Consider the following 9,424-nt stretch of genomic DNA (forward strand, 5'->3'; position numbering starts at 1 on the left):
AAAATGAACATCAGAGTATAAATCCAGGATACATCTACAGAGTGAAAAAAAAGAAATATCTTTGGAGAAAATCTGTAGTGAGAAATTGAGCATGAAAGTATAAAAGAAGAAATGGTCATGCATCAGAAGTTATAGAAGAGGCAACATACATGAAACGTATGATGAAACAAAAAGCCAAAAACATCAGCCTACTAGAAGAGAAGTTCGATTGAAGCTGAATAGATCCTGCTAAATAAGAAGTGTACTCCACAGGAGAACTAACCAATACACTCACGAAAGATGCATCAAAAGTTGATGATAAAGAATCTAAAGAGTCAAGAGTTGTTGCTCCTTATCTGATTCTAGTAAAAGAAGATGAGGATCTTTCTGAAGAAGCAATCAAATGCAAGAGAAGTTGCTCAACATATGCTTAATCAGAATTAATGGAGATGGTATTACAAGAAGGAGTGATTTCTCCAAAACTTCAACCTCCATATTCAAGGGAAGAAGATCAGAATCAAAGAAGTAAATCTACATAAGAGTTGTTGCTCTTAACCTGCTTAAAGAAGAATGAAGATGAAGATCAGATTGAAGAAGCAATTATCATGGAGAGCAAGTATTCTAATTCTTTCTATCAATAAATGAAGCAAAGATCTCATCCAGAAGATAAAGTAAAGAAGACTGCAAGATAGTTTAGTTCTTGTATGTACAAATGAAACACAAGAGTTGTTGCTCACATTGTGTTAATTCTTAGCAATTGACTGAAAACTATCTGTACTTAACATAGGAGAATATCTGCTTATTTTAGAAGCACTCATGTAAATATCTAGAAGATGCCTTGAGCGACCAGTTGAGGTCAGAAGCTTAAGAAGACAATTGTCTGAGGTCATTATGGAAATCTCTTGGAGACCAAGTGAAGGTTAGGAGTCCAAGAGTCAATGGATGTTATATCTCATGAAGATCACTGAACAATCCATTGTAGTTAGTCACAAGCAGTTGGCTTGTGCAGGGTTAGTCATAGCGGGTAGCCTGTGCAGGGTTCCTAAGTCAATGAACGTTATATCTCGTGGAGATCACTGAACGGGTCATTGTCCAGATGGTTAGTTACAGCAGTTGGCTGTGCAGGATTGTTAGTCACGACGGAGGTTCGTGCAGTTGTAATCATGAATTGGTTATAGTGGATTAAGACCTCTGTTGAGAGGCAAATCACCTAAAGAAGGTGGACTGGAGGTAGCCTTATTTAGAAAATAAACTTATCTTTTACTCTCTGCACATGCCATCTTAACTCAGAACCTTCTAGCTTTAAATCTGCAGAACTGTACTGGGCAAGTCAGAAGTTCTGATAACTTTTAGAAGTTAAAATGAAACGTCTCATTGGTTAAGCAATTATTCTTTAGAATATGCTTTTTCTACGTAACTCATAGCATATCAAATATACGAGATACAAGAAGAAAGAAAAGATTTTAAAATAAAGGGAATTAAAATCTGATAAAAAAACATAATTCAATCCCCCCTTTCTTGTGTTTTTCTCCACCTTCAGAAATTAATTCGCTGATGTGAACACCACCACCACAAATTGAAAGAGAAAGCTATTATTATGTGTTTCAAAATAATATCATGCATTTTCGATAAAATAAGATTTCTCATAATTCTCTGTATTTACATTTTAAAAATAAGGAAATAAAATATGCATTTAATTGAAATATATTGACACTGTAAAGTGAATTATTTTTTTTAATAAGTATTGGAATTAAAGGGAGCAAAAGGGATGCTCCACCCCAATACAAAGAGAATTACAAGGCAAAACACGAAAGAGGTTGGATATTCCAACTATAAAAATTACACAACGGCACCTTCTTGTAAAAAGAACAAAGCCAATTCCAAGACGTGAAAACAATCTCCGACATACACTCTATAAAACAAAAGGAATCATTTTTGAAAATGATAGCATTACGCGCAGGGTCGGTCCTTTGAATTTTGGTGCCTTGGGCGAATCAAAAGAGTGGTGCCCCTATAATTTTTTTTAACAAGAAATACGTAAAGATAAAAGAAATAGTTGGATAAAAAACACATTTTCATTTGATATTGTCCAAAAAGAATAGAAATATGGATCTTTGAATCAATGTTTATACTACATCAAAACATAAACCACGATAAAGAGACTTATTCTTCTTCTTCTTGATCCAGTCTTTTTTCCTATAAAAAAATTGACCAAGTCTTTAAAATTATTTAAATATCATCCTCTTATCATTTTTGGTTGCAAAATCGTTAATAATTTGTTAATAATCAAGGTTCTTCAAAAAATTATTTTCAATTGAAATTAACGCATGACTATTTAATCTATCTTGTGATATAGTAGATCTCAAATAAGATTTTAATAATTTTAATTTAGAAAAACTTCTTTCAGCAGATGCAACACTGATAGGAGTAGTCAATAGTCCTCTATAATATATGCATGCATTAGGAAAACAATTAAAAGTCTTTAAAAAACTCAATATTATATAGCTTAATTTTGATTCAACTGTTAACACTTCTCTAATAAGTTTCGGTTCTTCAAACAAAATTATTAATGATCTAAGCCTTTCAATACTAAACAAAAATCCAAAAAATATTTTTCATATGTGCTATACTACTTAAATATTCTATCAAGTGAGTCTATTGTTTGATCTATAATACATAAGAAAACATGATTTCGAAAAGACTCTTCAGCAGACTCAAGATTCAGCTACCAAATAATCATAGCTACTAAAAATTTAAAGTTTCTAATTCCATGAGTTGCTAAAGATTCGACTTTACTCTTAGTTTTGAGATCATTATCTTGTTCAGCTAGTTGAAGTAGTTCACTCTTAATTTTGGGATCAATAATATAAAATATTTTCTATATCATTATTTTAATTTTAGTGCCTCAATTAAACTCTGTAGTTGCTAAAATTATGGATAAGTTAATTAATGTTATTTTAGAGAAATTAATTGATTTTATTTTTTTATATTTTATTTATGAGAAATTACATTCTTTTATTAATTTTAACTTTGTAGTGCCCTTATAATTTTGTTAACCAGTATTTTTTTTTAAAAAAATTTCTAGCAAGTATTTTTATAATAGAAAATTCTCTTTTAATATATATAGGGATATGAAAAAAAAATTGGTGCCCCTAAAATTCTGGTGCCCTAGGCTCCCGCCCCACGAGCCCGTGCTCAGGGCCACCCCTGATTACGCGTAATCCATAAGGTCCAAATCGTAGCTAACCAAACAACCGCCAAAATTGCTCGCTTGATTAAGCAATTGATCTTTGAACATTTAAAGAAGAACTCTATGAAATCCTCTAGAGACAAGAAAACCCCAACTCCTAGCCACATATAAACCCTTCGCCAAATTCTCAGCGTCACTTTGCAAGCCGAGAAAAGATGCGATAGAGATTCTTCCTCCGATAAACAAAGAACACAAATAGAATCATCTCCCTCATTCAAAATACCCCGACTCACCAAATGGTCTCTAGTGGCAATTCTATTGTGAATAAATCTCCAACAAAAAAATAGAATTTTGGAAGGCACTTTGATTTTCCAAAGGTGAGTAAGAGCCCTTACCTTTTCAATATTCAACGGCGGACCCAAGAGCTTAACTTTGAAGTGATCGTAACAAGACTTCACCGAAAAGATACCTTCCGAGTTCAGTCTCCATTTGAAGGTGTCATCTTCATCACTCTTCAAAAACTGTTGCTGGAGGATATCCCGCAACTCTTGAAAAACCGGCTGCAATACCCGCCTAGCAGAAGCAGCCACTGAAAGAGCTTTAGCCTCAACATCCGGTTCACTCTCCAACACTGTCCCGGAATGAGAACTGCCAGCAACATCCCCTGAATCTCCATTTTCGATCACCGCCACCGCCCTAGCTTCACTGCCAGCCACGGAAAGGCTTGCCAAATTCCACTTCCAGCAAGCATTGTCAAAGAAACCTGCAGAAAAAACTGGTTGCAAATGGTTGGTTGCTATAAGAAACAGATTAGGGAAACGTTCCGTAAGAGACTGCTGCCTCGTCCAAGCCACATACCACAAAGGAGTTGCAGCCCCATTACCCACTCTTACATGAATAACACTCGAAAAATGGTCAAAGATGGGATTTTCATAATTATCCGAAATGATTAAGTCTTTCCCCCAAATAGAATCTTTTCTATCTACCACCGATTAATCTCCTACCAAAACTTTAAGGCTTAATGTTTCTATATCTCGCTTCTAAAAGATCTCGCCAAACCGCTTCTTTATCCGTAAGTATATGCCATTTCCATTTACTTAACAAAGCCACATTCATGACCTCCATATTTTTGACACTCAATCCACCCTCTTCCCGGGATTTACACACCGTATCCCAACACACCCAATTAATCGATTGTTTAAGCTCTCCACCTCCCCAAAGGAACTTGCGTTGAATCGAACAAAACTCATTCAAAACCTTCTTTGGAACCTTATAAAAAGAAAGCGAGTAAATCAATAACACATTAATAACCGAATTAATTAAAACAACTCTACTCGCCATGCTAAGATGAGATCCTTTCCAAACCATTAATCTCTTTTTGAACAACAAGATAAGATCTCTCCACATTGATAGCTTCCTAGGGTTGTCACCAACCCTAACACCAAGAAATTTGAAAGGTAAAGACCCAACTTTACATGAAAGAAAACTAGTTGCGGCTTCCAAGAACCAATCTCCAGCATTTAACCCCGATAAGTTACTCTTATGGAAATTAATCCTCAAGCCCGACATCAACTCAAAGCCTCTAAAGATATCCTTCAAAATCCACAAATTAGCCAAATCACATTCGGCTATGATTAAAGTGTCATCCGCAAATTGAAGAAAATCCACCTCCTTTTCACCTTTGATCTTAAAACCGCGAAACTCTCCTATCGCTTTTGACTTATTCAACAAGGCCGTGGGCACTTCCATAACTAAAACAAACACGAAAGGAGACAAAGGGTCTCCTTGGCGAAGGCCTTTCTCCACCACAAAGTCTTTAGTAGCACTCCCATTAACAAGAACCGACATCGTATTGGTGAAAATACTACTATTCATCCACCTCAACCATCTCTTTCCAAACCCCATTATTTTAAAGACATATCTAACAAAGTTCCAACTTACTCTATCATAGGCCTTCTCAAAGTCTACTTTCAATACCATACAACTTCTCCGCTCCCTTTTAGCTAAATCTTACACCTCGTTAGCTATAAGGATGCCATCCGATATGTTTCTACCCGGAATAAAAGCCGTTTGATTGCTTGAGACCAACTTGCCCACCACACACCTTAACGTAGCCGCCAACAACTTTGCCAAAATCTTATACAAACTACCAACCAAACAAATAGGCCGGAATTCATTCAAGGTTTGAGGGTTCTTGACTTTTGGAACAAGGGTAATAAAAGAGGAAGTACAAGCTTTAGTAAGTTTTGCCTTTTCATGGAAGTCCTTAATACACTTGAACACGTCTTCCTTCACCACCTCCCAATTTAACTTAAAAAATCCAAAGAAAACTCATCCGCCCGGGACTTCTATTACCATCACAAGACCAAACCGCCGCTTTGATTTCTTCTTCGGAAAACTCTCTCTCCAACCAACCCTCCTCACTCTCCTCCAACCTATTAAAAGAAAGACCTTCCGGAACCGGTCTAGCAAAGTCGTCTTCTTTAAAGAATTTATGAAAATAACCACGAATCTCCTCTTTAATATTAACAACTCCTTCAACTCTACCTTCGTCTCCTTCTAAAGAAGTAATAGAATTACGTCTTTATCTCTCCTTTAAAGAATTATGAAAAAATATAGTGTTCCTATCCCCTTCTTTCAACCAAAGATTGTGAGACTTAAGTCTAAGCATGCACTTTTTGATATTCATACCATTCCAAAGATTAATGGACGCATTCCTTCTATCTTGAACCACAACATCATTATTTCCACCTATGTTATCCTCAATCTCCTTATCCATAGCATTGATACCATCCCTTGCCTCCTCCATCTTTAGATCAATCCAACCAAAAACTTCCTTATTCCACCCCTTAAGTTTCTCTTTAAAACTTGTCAACTTCTCGTAAAGCACAAAATCTCCCTTTCCTTTGGCAAATATCTTCTTCCACTCGACCTCCACAAAATCCTTGAAACCATCGTGTTTAAACCAAACATTATTGAATCAAAAAGGTTTTGGTCCCCAATCAAGCGGTCCCCAATCAAGCTTACCCACACTTAATCTAAAAGGTTTTTGTCTATTCTTTGATCGCTAATCTCCCACTCCTCTATGAGCTTCTTTGAAAGAAGAAATCTATCAATTCTACTCAAATGTTTGCCATTATCTTTAAACCATGTAAACTTCCCTCCGGCACAATTTAAATCGACCAGTTCCATTTGTTCCACAAAACACCTAAACTCCCCCATACCTTTAGAGAACGAATAACTTCCTCTCCTATTCTTTCTTCTCTCCTCAAAACTTCGTTGAAGTCACCCACCACACACCACTCCTCACCCCCTCTAGACCTTTTCTTAGATAAAAGCAAGTTCCAAGTTAAGAGTCTCTCCACCCTGTTACAAGCCGCATAGACATTAACCAAGTTATAGCCTACACCCTTCCAATTAATGTTTATCCCCACGAACCCTTTACCCACGAAGCTGAAATTTAAAGAAAGGGCTCCTCTCCTCCATAAAATCACCATTCCACCCGCCGCTCCGTCAAAATTACAAGCTAAAATCTCCAAGATAATAAAAAAACGACAGAGAAAGAGAATAGATTCTCTTCTGTTTCATATTCTGTTTCCTTTGATACTCAGTTTATAAGATGATACTCAGTTTAGAAGAAATAAATTGATTTCAAAAAAACTTAAGAAATTGATTTGTAGTAAGAGTAAGAGTTGAGCCTTTTTTTTATCATTACCAAAAATTTTCTTTCATATCCACAATAAAGATCCACGTATTGGTGGTAGACTCAAATCGAATAATATAATTTTATAATGGAAAAAAGGAAATGATGAGACTGTCCACTCAACCTCCTTAGAACCCCAAAAATCACAGGCATGAGACTCTTTAAAGTCAGATAACTTGGTCTCTTGGATGAAACAAACATCAATATTATTAGAATGAATTAAGAAACTAACTCTCTTCCTTTTGGAAGACATACCTCCTCCCCTAATATTATAGGATAACAGATTCATGGAGCATATAATGGTTTCGCCTTCGCACTACACACGCCCTCCTTATCTCTCAATTCCATAGCATTAATGAGATTTTCTACCTCAGAATCCTTTCTAGTGCTAACAACACCCAACCCAGTGACAGAATTCCACAGCCTATGCCCAATCTAAGACTTTCCTTTCAATCTATCATTGCAACGAATAATATCATAATCGACATGAGATTCGGCAGAATTGAACTCACCATAAGAGATTGAGTCTTCAGTTGAGTTTAAGTTGAACCCTCTGCCATCCGCTTCCTTGGATAAGGCCTTTCTGGGGGCTATACACACGAAATAGGAAGGAGTCGCGGTTTCTTCCCCAAATCAGCTACCTTCTTCTTATTTTTCTCTTTTTTCTTACTCTGCCTCGAAACTTTTTTATTAGCATTGGAGACCAACGCTCTGCAAGCATTATCAAAAGAAACAGGCCCAAACGACTGGCCCAAAACGCATTCCGGCCCACTAGCCCCAAAAACATTAACCAGTCCAATAATTTATGGATGTGCACAGGGGATAAAACGTGACCTTCTGAATCCCCCACTCTGGTGACTTCTTCACTGTTCAGATCCTCATTAAATGCTTTATACTTTTGTGCCTCGGTAGACTCCTCCGCTTCTGAAACCTCCTCCTCCGACTGAAAGGATGATTCAGACTCAGACTCTCCCCTAACCCATGACACACTCTTCTTGAGATTGAACAAAGAATAGTCTTCCATGATAGAAATGTTGAAGACCATTCCTTCAATCACAAGCTTGATACTATCTTCCACCTTCCTTAAGCTTTTGGTCCTAATACAAATTCTTGCCTCATCCATCCTTGACTTTAAAATTGTACCTTCATCGCTTTTAACGAAACGACCATAAAAATTTGCTATGATGTTGAATAACTTCTCCCCCCACGCATGGCACGACACGCCTAATATCTTTATCCAAGCCAACTTCTCCTTATCCACGTCAGTCGGAACCCAAGGTTTTATAGAACAAAACCATTGCTCCCACCAGATTTTCCTTTCTTCGATGAATGATTCAACTTCGCCTACTATCAAGTCCTCCAATAAACTTAAATTAGGGCCCAGGTAGGTTACTCTGATAAAGAAAATACCCTCTTCCAAAAAGATCTTTTTAAGATCAACATCTGCTCCTGGATTCCTGATTTTTCCTGTGAATGCCCTTCTATACTGAATGATATCTTCTTCACTGGGAGTAAACACCATAGACTTTGCCTCATTCAAATCTTCCTTAAGAACCCTGTTAGAAATTTTATTTTGAAGGGCTTCTGCGTAGGATCTGCTCTGGCTACCGCTATCTGCAAGATTACACTGCCAAGGATCTTTCTTCACACCCGACGACTCTCCTTTTGACTTCGAACTATCCTTGTGAATAGAGCTCAAATGAACTGAGGTGTCTCTTCTGAATCTCGGCAAGTTAACGTGAAGCTTTCTTCCATCTAAAAACATGTTGTCCAGTTTGATTTCAAGAGATTTCTCATCTTTCACGTTAGTGAAACGCACAAAACCATACCTCCTGCCATATTTATCTTTTTTAGGGAGAATCACAAACTCTACAATATCTCCAAACTCTTTGAACTCATTGTACAAATCATTTGCTCTCCATCTATTACCGAACTCAGTCACAAAGAAGGATGTATAGAAAACTCCCTCCCTCACCTCCATCTTCCCCTTTCCTCCATTTGCAATATCCCATCTAGAGGACAACTTCCTTCTGTGATCCACCCTCCTCCAAGCACCTGCACCATCATTCCCTTTTGGAGCCATGGACATGAACCTCCACGAAGAGAAAACTCAAAAACGAAAAGAAGAATACGAAAAAGCTAGAGAGAGGGGAGAGAACAAAACACTTTCTCTCTCTCATCTTTGGTTATAACCGTTATAATTTTATAGATGTTTGACTTTTTTTAATTATATATAAAGTATTAGTTGTGAATGATTATGATGCACTAATCATGTAAAATATTTTACATTGACAGTGCATAACAATTATTCTCATAAAATATTCGTATTTTTTTAACTATGAATTTTATTGCATATTTATATTTAATATACAGAATCAACTTGCCGAATAAAAATCCATTATTCACTGCTTTTTTTGTATTAATTTAATATGCATGAAGAATGCAGAAAACTTGCATATAGGTTTTTCAATCTATGTATATTTTATCTATAACGATATAGGTAATAAGTGTGATTTAGCGGTGAAACGTTTGGGTCCTGAGAGTGTGCTTCT

This window comes from Vicia villosa, unplaced genomic scaffold, assembly GCF_029867415.1.
Source record: "Vicia villosa cultivar HV-30 ecotype Madison, WI unplaced genomic scaffold, Vvil1.0 ctg.000460F_1_1, whole genome shotgun sequence".
NCBI classification, from domain to species: Eukaryota; Viridiplantae; Streptophyta; class Magnoliopsida; order Fabales; family Fabaceae; genus Vicia; species Vicia villosa.